General features: G+C 36.0%; 1 protein-coding gene across 1 annotated transcript in view; it reads left to right on the forward strand.

Annotated features, from left to right (window-relative positions):
• The window catches only part of ANTXR1 (ANTXR cell adhesion molecule 1), a gene marked incomplete at its 3' end in the record, with an annotated part of 240,981 nt that overhangs the window by 31,660 nt on the left and 192,159 nt on the right, over nt 1-17,162 (forward strand). The window lies entirely within an intron of this gene.

Here is a 17,162-nt window from a genome sequence, read left to right on the forward strand (position 1 = left end):
TTGTTCCCCATCTGTAACCAAAAAAAGCACTCTGTACCGTATGGAAGTTTTCAAATCCTGTTACTCCTTCGGCAGTATCTATTATATGCATGCATGCCATTTGAGATGCACTGAAACCCCATTTAAAAACAAGGGTTTCTTATTCCTTATTAACAGAAGGAGAATCTGATGCCTTGTCATGTTCCTAAGGATACAAGCAGCATCTACTCTAGATGGAGGCTGCACATTCCACTCCACCTGCTGTTAAACAGAGACTCATGAAGCCCAAGAAGCCCGTGTGATTTCCCTTCAGTATTGGCCAAGGATTTTTTTTTAAGATCCTCTATACACACATTTATTTGCTACTGAAAGTTGAAACAGAACATCAAAAATTTTTTTTACAATTCAACACGCTGTTCTAACAGTGCTCTGGCCAAGCCACCCGATGTTTTCTTTACATTCCCTCCACACAAGTTAATTTGTTTCAAATTCTTGATATTGGATTTCTTCTTACAGTGGACTTCAGACTCATAAAACAGGCAATACCTGAGACCTATTAGTGCTTCTTTGTGTCAAATCAGAGTGGAACTAAAGTATATTCAAGTCGTTCAAATGCAAGCTACATAGATTCCTTAGAAGTGACCTGCATTAAGGTAGAAAAGAGATGCAAGAAAAAAGACATCACAGAATTTATAATACAGGTTATCAAAATATTGGTACACGATCTTTTCCAAGCTGCTTCATAATGATCCTAAAATTACGAGCAAGAAAAATTTGTACAAGAAGAAGGTTTATGGCCCATCCAACTGTGTGTCATAATTTCTGTAATATTTATTGTCGTAATTTTCTCATAATTATCCTCATAAGGATCTCTATGAAACAGGCAATAACGACAGCTATATCTAAATCTTTTCACTCTTGATCGAGTCTCAACGTCCTTCTACCGTGGTTCTCTTTGAGAGTCAGAGGAAGTCTGGCTATTTTTAATATATTGAACCATCCTTTCCATCCTTTCTCTCTGAGCAGTTAACAATGTCCTCACCCCTCTCCTATAAGGTCAAGGATTTTAAGAAGCTCTGAGACAATGTCTCTAGCCTATGGACTATATGCAAGACTCCTAATCTCTCTCAGTCTTCATATATGATAATATCTGAGTCATAATTTGCAGAGATGTCTTTTCTTCAGAGAAAACTCCTCTCTCACCCATTCTTCACATCCTCCTACAACCCAAGGCTGCGTTGTGCTGCTTCATGCTGATTCCACTCGCTCTGCACCTAAGAGTTTGGCAAGAGACCAAGTTCACACATCCCCTGTGGATATGTTGTGTGCCACTGCTCACAGCCTCTGGGAAGTTGGAGAGGTGGAGGGAAGTCACAGATTTATAAACACTAGTAGAACATCGAGTCTTTCAGACCCATTTTGGTTATGCTAGCTCAAATTAGTCATCTGAATCCTACTTTGAATCTAGTTTTTTGTACCTTAACTTCACTACTCCTAGTATCCCATGCCAAGGAGAAGACTGGGATTGGAATCTCTACTTTGCTGGAAGCAGCATTTAATAATTAAGAGATGAATTTGCATCAAACAACAGCCAGAAATACCTTGCTAAAGGCTGAATGATTTGGGATGAGCAGATGCAAACTATGATATATAGAATGGATAAACAACAAGGTCCTACTGTATAGCACAGGGAACTATGTTCAATATACTGTGATAAACCATAATGGAAAAGAATATGAAAAGCATGTGTGTATATATATATGTGTATAAGGCTGAATGAGTTTCATGTGGTGACTGCTTGACCTAATCTGTGGGTCAGCTGGCAAAGCATGACCATGGTTCACTGACCCATCCCCAACCTTGTCAGCCTGTGGAAAGACGCAGGCAAGCCAGCTCTCTCTAAAATAGTTTCTCATGAGATTGGTGTAAAGAATTAGACTTTCAGAACTTCTAACCTGCTACTGTTTCTGAAATATATGACTTTCAGTGGTTTAGTTGGTCACAGGAATTTTTATATTTTTTTCTGTGTCTCATTTGATCTTCATAATATCCCTACAAGACAGTAAAAGATGCATTATTTTACCTATGTAGTAACTGAGGAGACTTACAGAATTTTTAAACTCTCGTTCAAAAACAAGACATGAATTAGCAGAGACTCTCATTTCAACAAGAGCAAGAGGTTTGGGGTATATCAAAAGTACATTTGCATTCAGTTCTCGGGATCAGATCCACACAGGGGAAACCATGGGAAGGTTGAAGAAACAGAATGGAAAATAATTACGTTGTGTTGAGATGTAGTAGAGGAATTACAATTAGACTAATGATACCTCTGCCATTTGTGTCTTTTATCTGCTAAGCACTTTACATAGCATTTATTTATTCCCATATAACCATTATTACTTCAATTTCTAATGTGGTCTTTGTGGTCATTTGATTTATTGTTTCATATGTAAAGTGTCATTTTTCATTAACTGCTGTCAAGATTTTTTTCTCTATCTTTAATTCTCAGCAGTTTGATTATGATGTGTCTGGCACACTTTTGTTTGTTTTTTTTTTCTGTTTGTTTTTTGAGTTTATCCTCTTTTGGCTTTGCTGAGCTTCTTGAATCTAGAAATTTATGTCTTTCACCAAATTGTGTGGATCTGTGGCCATTACTTTTCAAATAATTTTTTCTGCACTGATCATTTTCCCCTCTCCTTCTGAGACCCCAGTGACACACATGTTAGACCTTTTGATGTTATTCCACATGTCCCTGAAGTTCTGTTCAATTTTTCTTTTGCAGTTTTCTTTCTGTTCTTTATACCAGATCGTTTCTATTGTTCTGTCTTCATGTTAACTGACTCTTTTCCTCTGTCATCTCCATTCTGCTGTTTAGCTCATCTACTGAATTTCTTATTATAGATATTGTGTTTTTCAGTCCTAAAATATCTACTTGGTTCTTTTTAAAATTTTTATTTCTCTGCCGAGAACGTCTATCCTTCCATTTAATTCAAGTGTGTTACCGTTACCTCATAGATTATAGTTATTATAACTCCTATTATATAATAACTTCAGTTATTATAACTGATAATTCCAATAGCTCAGGACTGGCATCTTAATCGTCTACTCTCCTGAGAATGGGTCACATTTTCTAGGTGATTTTTATGTCAAGCAAATTTAGATCATATTCTACAAGTTTTTAATATCATGTTGTTGAGAGTCTGAGTCGTATTCAAATCCTATAGAGAATGTTGGTCTGTTTGTTTGTTTGCTTTAGTAGGCAATCACCCTGGCTAGGTTCAGATCACAGGTTCTATCTTGTCTTCTGTGGTTTTGATTTTGGTTCAGTTTTCAAAGTCTTTGCTAAGCTGATTTGGGTGTCTCCTGCACGTACGCCGTTCAGAGATGAGCCTGGGAGTTCTACAGCTTCATACAGAGAAGTAGAGGGATCCCCTTCACCAGCTCTCTCCTCTCCAGGGTTCCCCACACACGGATTTTCTCAGAGACCCCTGCCCTCCAAGTCTTCTAGCAAGAAAAATGGGGTTTCTCTTGGAGTTTTGGTCACCACATTGCTGCATGCAGTTCTGTACTGAGGCCACCCCTGGGGCAAAGCCAGGAGTCATAAGAGACAAATAGAAATGGGATTTCCTCCACATTCTTTGAACCACAGGGGCCGCTTTTCCCAAGGGCCAGAAATATGGTGGCTTTCTTAGCTTTTAGGCGACATCCCAGGCTACTGCCATGTGACTGAGGCCCACCCTCAGATTAAAGCCACGAGGGAAATGAAGAAAAAAAAATTGGAATTCATCCTTGTATGGGTTATTTCTCCAGGTTTTAACTCTCCAATCCACCTGCATTTTTTACTTTTCAGAGTTTTATTGTGTTTGCTTTTTTCATTTTGTCCAGACTTTTTATTATAATCCACAGAAGAGGTAGCCTATAGCAAGCCTGCTGTTACTTCAGTTCTACAGATAAGGACACTGAGATTCAGAGAGCTTAGATAACTTGCTAAGATCAAAGAATAAAAATGGCAGAATTGGTATTCTGATTATGGATTCTGTTCAGTCCAACTCATGGGCTTTGCATCATATTATGTTGCTCTTTCAAGATTTCTTAGCTTCATCAGTTTGCAAAATGATTGAAAAATTGTAACAAGTTTTTTAGGTTTCCTCATTAGCATAATAAAGGATTAATGTTAATTTAAGTACTAATAGAATAAATTATTTTAGTGTTAACTACTGCACATGATTCCCTAAAAACCCCTTGGTTAATCTTTTTCCTGATCTTAATCAAAATACTTCAAATGTTTCATCATTTGGAAATGAGATCATGTCGAGGAAGTCCAACTCTTCCTTTAAAAGAAAACAGGAATAGATATGCAGTTTAATCAAATGCATTTTTGGTATCTATTGAAGTCATATTTTTCCTTTGACCTACTAATACAGAGAAATGCATTACAAAAGGTATTTTAAAATTGGGCCATATGCGTATCTGGTTACACTTGGTTGTGATATATTATCATTTTGATATAGAACTGAATTCTGTTTTCTGTATTTTATTCAGAAATTTAACATCAGTATTCATAATTGTGATCGGGCTGCTATTGTCCTTTTCATGACTACCTTCACTTACAGTATTTTTTATAATTTTTTTCTTACATTTAGTTTATTACTTCTAGAATTAATCTGATATAAGGTATGAAGCCAAGATCCATCTTTTTTCTCCAAGTGTTTAGGCAGTTTTTCCAACACCATTTACTGGATAATCCTTTACTACCAATTTGAAAAGTTAAACTTTTTCATAGACTTGTGTCCATTGCTGGGTTTTCTATTCTGATGCACTGCATTTCTGTCTGTTCTTATGCTACTACCACATTATTTTAATTAGTTTTAACATCTGGAAGACAAGCCCTTCCTCACTTCTAATCCTTCGTGAAAATCTCCTAGTCTTTAGTGGGTCTTTTTCCCTATCACATGCATTTTAAGTAATTTTTTTAATGTTCCAAAATATTCCTGGGGTTTTCACTTGAACTGTATGAAAAGTACAGAATAACCTTAACAAAATGGCATTACATTGTTACTATATTGATTTTCTTATTTAAGGATATATCACTTCTCTTTTATATCCCCCGATGAGGTTTTGATATTTTCTTCAGCTCAGTCTCATACAGTGTTCACTAAGTTTATTCCTAGACATTTTAAAGTTTTGCTTCCATTGTGAATGAATTTTTCCATTGTGAATTTTTTTTCTGTGGTATTTTCTAAACTATTGTTCACTATAAAGCAATTAACCTATAATTTGGGATCCATGGGCTTTTATTGAACTCCATAAAATTATTTTTTAAAATTTGCAAACCAGGGAGATTGTAATTTGCAATAGAACAGGCCTATGCCCCCCGAACAGTTAAGAAATACTGGCTTAGGGGAAATTATTGCTTTGTAGATTTATTTCTTATCCCATCATTTTAATGAAACATTATATTAATTCTAATATTTTTCCAGTTAATTTTGGAGTGGTTTTCTAGTAAGATGGTTATATCATTTATAATTAATGATAACTTCTGTCCTCTTTTCTAATATTTATATCTTGTATAACTTCTCAGTTATCTTGGGTTGCTTGTTTTTTTGATATTGAGTTGTATGAGCTGTTGGTATATTTTGCTTATTAACCCCTTGTCAGTAGCATCGTTTGCAAATATTTTCTCCCATTCCTTAGGTTTTCTTTTCAGTTTGTTGATGGTTTTCTTCGGTGTGCAAAAGCCTTTAAGTTTGATTAGGTCCCATTTGTTTATTTTTGGTTTTATTTAATCTACCTTGGGAGATTGATCATAGAAAACATTGGTACGATTTGTGTCTGAGAATGTTTTGCCTATGTTCTCTTCTAGAAGTTTAATGGTGTTATGTTAATTACATCTTTAAACCATTTTGAGTTTATTTTTGTATATGGTGTGTCTTCTTGGGTATCTTATTACGTTGGCTAAAATTTTCAAACTTTAATGGAACTTGTGTTTCACAATTATGTACCTTATTGGATATTGACTTCATAGAGTTTTTTATCTACTATATTAAGGAATGATTCTTCAACTGCAAGTTTATTAAAACATTTTTATCTGAAATGTTAGTTTCATTAAATGCCCTTTTGTCATCAAAAGATAATTATATCTTTCTTTTATTTCCTTTGCCCTGTCTATGTGAAAATTTCAAATCAAAAAATTTCCTGATGTGAAACTAACCTTAAATTCCTGAAATAAATTTTATTCACCATGGTTTGCTCTTTTGTTAAATTTCTGGATTTGATTTAATATAAACCTAAATATATCACTTATTAATATTTAATATTAAGAATATTCAAGAGTTTCATTTTATACTGTCTTTGTCAGGCTTGCAATAAGGATTGCACAAGTTTAGAAAAATGAATTGGCCATCTTTTCATGTGCTATGGAATATCTAAAGTAATACAGAAAAGTGTAAGTTTGTTCAAGGTTTAGTATATATCAGAGGAAAGCCAACTAAGCCTAAACCATTATTAAAGAAGTTATTTGACAGTTATCTCAAAATCCTGTATGACTATTGTTATTATCGTATTTACCACCTTGAGAAGTGGTAGAAATTACCAGTGTGTTGATATTTTAATTTTATAACATACCTTTTTAATTTTCAAAATCTCTTCTGTATCTGTGGTTATATCCCTTTTCCAACATTCATGTAAAGTATTTTTGTCTCTTATTGCCCCATTCAAATTACTCAATGGGTTCTCTCTTAGATTTATTCATCAGTTTTCTTTCGTATAATTGTTTTGTTTTATGATATATTACTTTATTCTTTTACTATTATTAATTCCTTCCTTTGGCTTATCTTTTATTCATCTCTTTTTATGAATTGAAATTCATTATATTTTATTATTTCTCATTTAATAATAAAAGCTATTATGAATATAAATTATACTCTAAATCTCTTCCTTATTGAATCTCATATGCTCCAACATGTACTGTTCTCATTATTGTTAATTTCTAAATAGTTTATATTTATAATTTTAGATTTGATATTAAATTATTTACAAAATATTTCACAATTTCCACATGATTTTTGGTTTTTTATATTTTTCTCAATTTCTAGAGTCATTGCATTTTTTCAGAAAATATGGTTTATATAATTTCTACTTTTTAAATTTATTAATTTTTATTGGCGGCCTAACATAGGAATAAATTTTACTTATCATTCATGGATGTTAGAAAATATGTACACATGGATGAATAAAAAGTTTTATATAAGAATATATTGATTAAATTTATTAAATATTTTTGTTTACTTGATCTGTGAAGACAGAGAAATATTTTCAAACTTTCCATCATGACTGTTTGAATTTTCAATACATTGCTTTATCATTTACACTGTATTATTTAGCTCACATGTGTTTTTATTATGGAATAAACTTCTAATCAATGTAAAGTAAACTTTATCATCTTTAATGCTTTTTAAGTCCTTTGTCCAAAAATATTATAAACTTAAATATTTTTTGTATTTTCTTACTATATCTTTGCCCACCCATTTAGCTTTTACCCTTGCTTGATATTGTAATATTCCACCATTGATTTGAAAAGTATAATTTGAAAGAGTATAATTTAATTCTTATTCTAGTAACAGTTCCCAGTGGGTGCTTCTCTTTATAATGGCAAGAATTAAATAATATTTATTTTTCTCCTTGCTCAATTTATTAAGAAATATTTGCCTTATGTTTCATAAGTGTATACACATACACACACATATACATATTTCCTTTCCAGTGTTTGAAGTCTTTTTTAATTTATTTTTAAAATTTCTTAGTTAGCTGAGTCTTTTCTCAGGTAAAATTTTTCTGAGGGGTATGTGAATATTAAGCTTTCTAAGTCCAACTTATTTGAGAATTGTTGTTATTCACCTTCAGGTAAATATTTTAATTGAACTTTAATTATAAAGTTCTTACATACTGACTATCTTTCCCCCTAAATTTACTAGAAACAGTGATACAATGTCAACTTGCATGCATTCTGTTCTATATCGCATATAGAAAAAGGAGAGATTCCAATTTAGTACATTTCTCCTTTGTTTTCCCCTCTTGAATGCTTGTAAAAAATTTTTGTCTTTGTCTTTGGAATTTAAAAGAAAAGTCAAGAGAGTATGTTTTGGCCCAAGGCCATCCATTAATTTTGTATAATACTTTGTATAGGACTTGAGCGATTCCATCTGACAAGTTAATAAACTTCTTTGGCTTAGGATTTTTTTTTCTATTATTTCTTTTATTATTACTTTTCTTCTGTCTGTTCATTGGGTTCTTGAATCTACCCAAAATCTCCTTTATACTCTATTATAAGTACAAGTTTTTAATCTACCATTTTTCTTTGAGTTCTTGGAGAATGTTTCATTCTGGTTCAGTCATTCACCAATTTAAGTTGTTTTGTTTTTGTTTTTGCAGCATTCGCCTTACTGTTCACTGTTTCCATTGCATTGTTTTTTTTAATTGTGGTAAAATATACATACCATAAAGCTTAACACTTTAACCATTTTTAAGCATACAGTGTGGTGGCAGTAAGCTGTGCAACCATCACCACTATCCATCTCCAGGACTTTTTCATCATCCCAAACTAAAACTCTCCCTTGTCCCCGGCAACCTCTATTCTACCATCTATCTCTATTATTTTGCCTGTTCTAGGTACTTCATATAAGTGGAATCATATAATTTTTGTCCTTTTGTCTGGCTTATTTCACTTAACATGTCTTCAAGCACCATCCATGTTGTAGCGTGTATCAGAATTTCATTCACTTTTAAGGCCAGAATAATATTCCATTGTATGTATATACCACATTTTGCTTATCCATTTATCTGTCAATGGATGGTTGAGTTGTTTCCATCTTTTGGCTGTTGTGAATAATGCTGCTATGAACATTAGCGTGTAAATATCTGTTCAAGTCCCTGGTTTCAATTCTTTGGGGCATACACTAGAAGTGGAACTGATGGATTATATAGTAATTCTGTGTTTACTTTTTTGAGGAACCATCATACAGTTTTCCACAGTGGCTGCACCATTTTACAGTCCTACCAACAATGCATAGGGATTCCAATTCCTCCACATCTTTATTGATACTTATGATTTTCTGGGTTTTTTTAAATTGAGGTAACATTGGTTTATAACATTATATGTTTCATGTGTACAACATATATTTCTACTTCTGTGTACACTACAGCATGCTCACCACTAAAAATTTAGTTTCTATTCATCACCATAGTTGACCCTCTACCCATTTCACACTGCCCCCCAACACCTTCCCCTCTGATAACTACTCTGTCCTCTGTATCTACGTGTTTGTTTTGGTTTTCTGTTTGGCTTATTTTGGTTTTCTGTTTGGCTTTCGGATTCCACACATGAGTGAAATCATACAGTATTTGTCTTTCCCCATCTGACTTATGTCACTTAACCTAATACCCTCAAGGTCCATCCATGTTGTTGCAAATGGCAGGATTTCATCTTTTTATGGCTGAGTAGTATTCCATTGTGTGTGTGTGTGTGTGTGTGTGTGTGTGTGTGTGTGTGTGTCCATTCACCCATTGACAGACACTTAGGTTGTTTCCATTTATTGGCTATTATAAATAATGCTATGATGAATATAGGGGTGCATAGGTCTTTTCTAATTAGTGCTTTCATATTCTTCAGATAAATACCCAGAAGTCGAATAGCTGGATCATATGGTAGTTCTTTTCTTAATTTTTTGAGGAAACTTCATACTGTTTTCCATTAGTGGCTGCACCGATTTACATTCCCATCAACAGTGTATGAGGGTTCCCTTTTCTCTGCCTCCTTTCCAACACTTTTTATCTCTCGCCTTTTTGATAATAGCCATTCTAACAGGCATGAGGTAATATTTCATTATGGTTTTCATTTGCAGTTCCCTGATAATTAGTGATGTTGAACATCTCTTCATGTGCCTGTTAGCTATCTGTATGTTTTCTTTGGAAAAATGTCTATTCAGGTCCTCTGCCCATTTTGAAATTGGGTTGTTTGTTTTTTTGGTTGTTGAGTTGTATGAGTTCTTTATATATTTTGGATAATAACCCCTTATCAGATATGAAGCTTTTTAGTTTGATGTCATCCCATTTGTTGATTTTTGGTTTTGTTTCCTTTGCCTGATGATACATGCTCAGAAAGATATTGCTAAGACCAATGGCAAAGAGCATACTGCCTGTGTTTTCTTCTAGGAGTTTTATGGTTTCAGGTCTTACATTCAAGTTTTTAAACCATTTAATCTGTTGGGGTTTTTTTTCCTTTATAACAGCCATCCCAATGGGTATGATATAGTATCTCACTGTAGTTTTAATTTGTATTTCCCTAACGATTAGTGATGTTGAGCATCTTTTCATGTGCTTATTGGCACATTCGTATATCTTCTTTGGAGAAATGTCTATTCAAGACCTTTGTCCATTTTTCAGTTGGGTTTTTTTAAATTGTTATTATGTTCTAAGAGTTCTTTACATATTCTGGATATTAATCCCTTATTAAATATATGATTTACAAATATTTTCTCCCATTCTGTGGGTTACCTTTTCACTCTGTTGATAGTGTCTTTTAATGCACAAAATTGTTTAATTTTGATGAATCCAATTTATCTATTTTTTTTCTTCTGTTGCCTTGCACTTTTGGCTTTATATTTCAAGAAATCATTGCCAAATCCAATGTCATAAAACTTTTCCCCTTTGTTTTTTCTAAGAGTTTTATAGTTTTAGCTCTTACATTTAGGTCCTTGATCCATCTTGAATTAATTTTTGTTTATGGTTTGAAATAAGGGTCTAATTTCATTATATTGAAAATGGATATCCAATTTTCCCAGCACCATTTATTGAAAACACTGTCTTTGCCCCCATTAAATGATTGGCACCCTTGTTGAAAATCACTTGACCATATATGCAAAGTTTTATTTCTGGGCCCTCTATTCATTCCTTTGGTCTATACAACTGTCCTTATGCTACTACTGTGGCTTTGTAGCAAGTTTTGAAATCAGAAAGTGTGAATCTCCCAACTTTTGTTCTTTTTCAAGATCGTTTTGGCTATTTAGATTCCCTTGAGATTCCATATGAAATTTAGAATAAGTTTTTCTGTTTCTGTCTTTGGAATTTTGAGAGATTGCATTGAATCTGTAGATCATTTTGGGCAGTACTGTCATCTTAACAATATTAAGTTTTCTGATCCATGAACATAGGCTGTCTTTCCATTTATTTATGCTTTCATTAACTTCTTTCATCAATGTTTTATAGTTTTTAGTGCCATTGCATTTTTTAACTGACAAATAATATCTTTCAACCCAATGAATATTTTTCTGATCCTGAATTTTTCCTTGTGTTTGTGGGAGGCACACCCTGTTATTGTGTTAGAGATGATATATCTTTATCATGAATATGAATTAGAATTGTTTTATGTGTTCTCCTGTTTCTTATATGAGTTTGCTTCAAAGGGGAAATTTTCTCAACTTTCTTAAATTGGTCCTTTCTTTCCATCTTATGAGAATTTTCCTTAATAGAGTGACTCAAAAGAGGAACAACTAGGTTTTTCAGGACTGGGATTTGGGATGAGTTCTGTCAGAGATCATGTAAATTTTTGTTGAAAATGTGAAGATCACAGGAAAAGAAGATGGGAAAATTTATATGTAGTGTAATTTTTTCTTGAAAAAGGTAGAGACCTAGTAGGGTATCCAAGGTAAGGAGGAAGCTTATGCCAAAGGAAAATGGTGAGTTGTAGATGTTAGATCACTGTGTTAAGAACCTATCCTACCACCACCCACAGGCTTTTCTCAGGTCACAGAATTCCAGGTTCGTAGGTCCTTTCCTCATCCTGATCTCAGCAGCTCTACATCTTGCAGGAATTCTTCCAAGTGTCTGGCGTATGTATGGCACCCTTACCAATTTTCCGGCAATGAAAAACATTTGCCCCTCTCATACTTGCTCAGCTGTTTCTACAGCATTTTCGAAAGAAAAGGGGAGGTTAAAAAGTGTAGACCCAGATCACTACTTTTAACTGGAAGTTTCACCTTTCTTCTAAACTTTGCAAGATGAAAAAAAAAAGCATAATGAAACAACTATGGGTCAAAGAATTAATATGTCTTATCCAACCCACTGCCCTCACTTCACTGCTAAGAAAATCATTCTCAGAGAGATTGAATTATTTGCCTAAATTCATATAAGTAGTCAATGACAGTAGAATTTTTTTTAACTCACAAAATTAAAATTCTTAAATCCGGTGATTTTTTTTCTGCTACATTACATAGCTTACCCAATTCACTGTATTAGGATGCACGCTGCTGTCTTTTGTTTCTTATCTGTGGAATAATTAAATGGTAGCAACCACTGTATATATGTGCATAAATACATATGCATTTGTGTATATATATGTATATATAATATATACTCCTTTATTAATGGTTTATTATGTACCAATAACCTAGAATACTTTTTTCAGCTATAAGAAGAGAAAATGATAATACCTACCTTGTAAGGTTGTTATGGGAATTATATTATTTATTATGTTTTATGTAGATGGGGATACTGAGTCATAGAAGGCTCAAAGCCTCCTTGCCATAAAAGTGAAGGAACCTGGATTTGAGCCTGGGAACCGTGGCCCCAATGTCCACACTCCTAATCACTGTGCTATAGGGTTTCCCACAATTTTACTACTATATACACTTTTAAATTAAAAACAAACCTAAGCATACGCAACTCACCACCCCACACCCTCTAACTTCTTCCAGAAAGCAATTCCCTGAAAGCACGTGCCCTCTGCACATTTTATCTTTGTGGCCTTTTTAATGACGTCAGCTTGGAAATACTCCTCGCAAGAAGGTACAGAGGTAGGATCAGTATTTGGCAGATGGGGTTAAGAGGTTAAGCATCTTGCTTACTGGTTTTAAGGAGCCGAAGTAAAAGCCAAGAACGCTTGGCTCAGACTGCTGAGTGGAAACCAAGAGACCACACTTCTCTATCCCTCTCAGCCAGCCTTTGGTTTGGTTTGAAGAGTGTGGTTTTGCCATCAGTATCACAGGGGAAAATGACATATTTTGAACACATCACTTGATTCCTGGAGAAGAATGAATACAGGCTGTCATTACCAAGAGACATAGTTCTAAAAGCTTTTTCTAAGTTTAAAAATAACAAGAGAGAAAAAGAGTCTTCAGATACTTTGTGCTTGAAAGCCTCTGGATTCATTCCATTTTAAAGTACTATTCGTTCAGGTACAAGAAGATTAGATGGCAAAATTAGGAGACATGGAGGGGAGCATTTATTTATTCTCTTGTCCTGTTGATGGAGAGAGAATATCATGGGGTCTGAGTCCATGGGAAAGGTCCTTACCTCTCTGTGCCTCTGTTTCTTCATCTGTAAAATAAATAATAAAGATCAGCCCTACCTTGTAGAACTGTTGGAAGGATTAGCAATGCCAGGCACATAGTAAATGGTGTTGTTACACTTGTGGTTGTTAGGGTCTTAACAAAGAGCTGAGGAATCACCCTCACTCCTCCTGAACACACCCCACTCAAATCATCACAGCATAGCCAAGAATAATTCAGAGTGAGTCCCCAGCTCTCCGTGACTCACGCCCTTCTCTGAAGTTTTTAACGGTTGGCCAGTCTATCCCTATATAGAGGAGCATGGGTAGAAAAGACTGCTTTAGCATGAAGTCAGGTAAAAAGTTATTTTTTCCTTTGCCTAATGGTTCTAGCAAGACTTCCTCCAGACGGGAGCACATACGCAATGTCTCTAGAGGAAGTTTGTCTAAGGGCTTCTCATATTGCATTTCAATGATGGTAAAAAGAACCCACCTTGAAGCAATTCAGCGGGTCTGGGAACAGACTGAGATGTGCGAGAGTAGAGTGGTCCAGTGTTTCTCACACTCTCCCTCTGGAGGACCCCTGTTAGTAGAAGAAAGTACCCTGGGGCATAGCCCTGGGGTCCTAGGGTAGAATTTGAAGTGGCTCATCAAAAGCAAGAAATTTCTTCAACATCCTTTCATCTTAAAAATGACGATCTTGGGGCTTCCCTGGTGGCGCAGTGGTTGAGAGTCCGCCTGCCGATGTAGGGGACACGGGTTCATGCCCCGGTCGGGGAAGATCCCACATGCCGCGGAGCGGCTGGGCCCATGAGCCATGGCCGCTGAGCCTGCGCGTCCGGAGCCTGTGCTCTGCAGTGGGAGGGGCCACAGCGGTGAGAGGCCCGCGTATCCTAAAAAAAAAAAAAAAAAAAAAAGGCTATCTTATTTACAAAGCAGAAATAGAGACACAGACGTAGAGAACAAAGGTAAGGATACCAAGGGGGAAAAAGGGGGATGGAATGAATTGGGGGAAAAAGGGGGATGGAATGAATTGGGAGATCGGGATTGACATATTTACACTATTGATACTATGTATAAAATAGATAAGTAATAAGAACCTACTGTATAGCACAGGGAACTCTACTCAATGCTCTGTAGTGACCTAAATGGGAAGGAAATCCAAAAAAGAGGGGATATATGTATACGTATAGCTGATTCACTTTACTGTACAGTAGAAACTAACACTGTAAAGCAATTATACTCTAATAAAATTTTTTTTAATTACTGAGTAATACAAAAAATATGCATGTGCATTTGTATTCTATTCTATAAGACACCAATGCTTGATTTTTTATGAAATTCATGTGGAGTCCTTTCTCAAATTTTGGAGTACAATTTATGCCCCAGGGAAAAAAAAATTGTATATATACATATACACACACACATCTTCTGTGTCTTTGTGTCCAGTACATTGTCCTATACCAAGTTTGAATGCCACAGATGTACTAGAGACAACACAGACTTTGTACCAGGACCAGCCTGGGTTCTCATCTGGGCTCCACCAGCGTGCGCAAGTTCTTTACTTCTATGAATCTGTTTTTTCAAATGTATAATGAAGATGACAATCATCCTATGGTGTTGTTGAGAAACTTCATGAATTAATATGTGGAAAGAGGCTAGCAGAAACCCTGGCACAGCACAGATACTCAGGAAATGTTACTTCCCTTCCTCACCTGCTATGCTTCATGTGGCACATACAGATATAAAGGATAAAATCTGACAGAGCAGCGTCCAGAAACATTCTTGTCTGGATGAAGCCAGCAAGGCAAACTTCAGAAATAGTGGAGTCAAACGATGGTAGAGTTCTCCTATTCAAAGCTAGATAGCCACGGGCTTCCCTGGTGGCTCAGTGGTTGAGAGTCCACCTGCCGATGCAAGGGACACGGGTTCGTGCCCCGGTCCGGGAGGATCCCACGTGCCGCGGAGCGGCTGGGCCCGTGAGCCATGGCCACTGAGCCTGTGCGTCCAGAGCCTGTGCTCTGCAACGGGAGAGGCCACAACAGTGAGAGGCCTGCGTACCGCAAAAGAAAAAGAAAAAGCTAGATAGCCACAACCAACAAATTTTCTGTGGCCTAACCAAAAAAACACCACTATTGGTTCACATCAGGCCTGTCCATCATCTCCTAGCCTCTTGGCCTCCAGTGTGGGGACTTGAGCCTTAGATTCAGTGCTGCCTTTGATAGGTTCGGAATGGCTCCTCATGGACTGCAGTTCAGCCTTTGCTACTCACTCTTAACAATTTTTTAAATTATTAAATATTCTAAGTATAACAAAAGCATACAACAAAAAGGATAGTAAACACTCATTATCCACCACCAAGCTTATGAAATAAAATGTTACAGGTATTGACCCCCCCCCTTTCTCTTTCCTTACCAGAGGTACTACTATCCTGAGTGTGGGATTTATCATTTTAATGACTGTTGTATATTTTTACATACCCATGAATAATAAATTGTTTCCTATTCCACTTTATAATAAATTATTATATTGCATGTATTTTTCTTGAACTTGCTTTTGACACGTAACATCATATTTTTGAAACTTTTTCTATGTAGATACATGTAGCTACCCTTGGTTCATTGTAACTAACGTATACTTTCTGTTGCATTGAATTTTATTGTGAGAATGTACCACCATGTACTAATCTATTCTCTTATTAACGGACAGTTAGTTTCTAACTTTCTGCTGTTATAAACAAAGTTGCAATGGACATTCTTGTACCTGTCTCCCAGACAGGTGGGAAGCAAGATATCTCTTCTATAACGATATATAACTAAGGATTGAATTGCTAGGTCTTTGGTATGCGAATATGTAACTTAACCAGGCATGATTTAATTGTTCTCCAAAGGGGCTGCACCAATTTACAATCCAATTAGCGATTTATAAGAGTTTTCATTTACCCAAATCCTACCAACATCTTGTGTGATCCCCCCAACTTTTCTCAAATAGATGCGCACACATTTGACTTGTGGGTTAGATTATCTGGTGTGGACCTAGTATACTCCTACCTACCCCCACCTCCAGCCCAGTATTGCTCCAAAGTGTGATAAGGAAGTCCTGTCTTTGTAGAGAAGCGTAACCTTCTCCAGCCTGACCGAAATAGCAGACTCTTGTCTATCATCTACCCTAGGGCTGCCTGCTTCAGCTTCCATCTGAGAGGGTGACCCTGGACTCATTCTCTGTTGCACAGGATTGGTAGAGTGCCACTCTATCCTATGCCCTTCCAAACACTCCTTGTGGTCAGCAGTACTAAGCTCAAGTATATCAACCTGACCATTTTAGATGCCACCAGCACCAGGTGAGACCTAGTCCCTAGTGAACTAAGAGGAACATGGACCTAAAGGTTCTCATGGGATAAAGATACATATTTGCGCAACCCTGACTATGGAGCCTACTTTCTTTCCACCATTCCCATCTCCTGCAAAGTATGACTCAACTAGGGGAAAGTGTTAGTGATGGGAAAGGTCTTACAGGGATTTGTTTCAAAAGCCAAGTGCTGCCGTAGGAAACTGCATGGTGAAAACCACTGCACAAATGAGAAACCAACCAAAACAGAGTTGTGTACAGAGGAGTTTGTTTGGACAAATTCATCACATTGCCCTGTGATTAATCCATTGTTCCTGTCCTCTATGCCAGTTTAGGACAGCTTGGGAATTTGGAAATTCCTTGATGGGCTCTTCTTAGCGAACTTTGGTTACTGGTCTGCACTTGACCCTGTGGCACATTGTGGACTACTGCTATCTGCCAAATGTGGCCTCTCCAGTTCCCAGCGAATTCCCAGGTTCTGTTTCTGTTTCAACCATTGGTCCCCACATAAAAT

The sequence above is a fragment of the Leucopleurus acutus genome (genome assembly GCF_964270905.1).
Source record: "Leucopleurus acutus genome assembly, chromosome: 12".
NCBI classification, from domain to species: domain Eukaryota; kingdom Metazoa; phylum Chordata; class Mammalia; order Artiodactyla; family Delphinidae; genus Leucopleurus; species Leucopleurus acutus.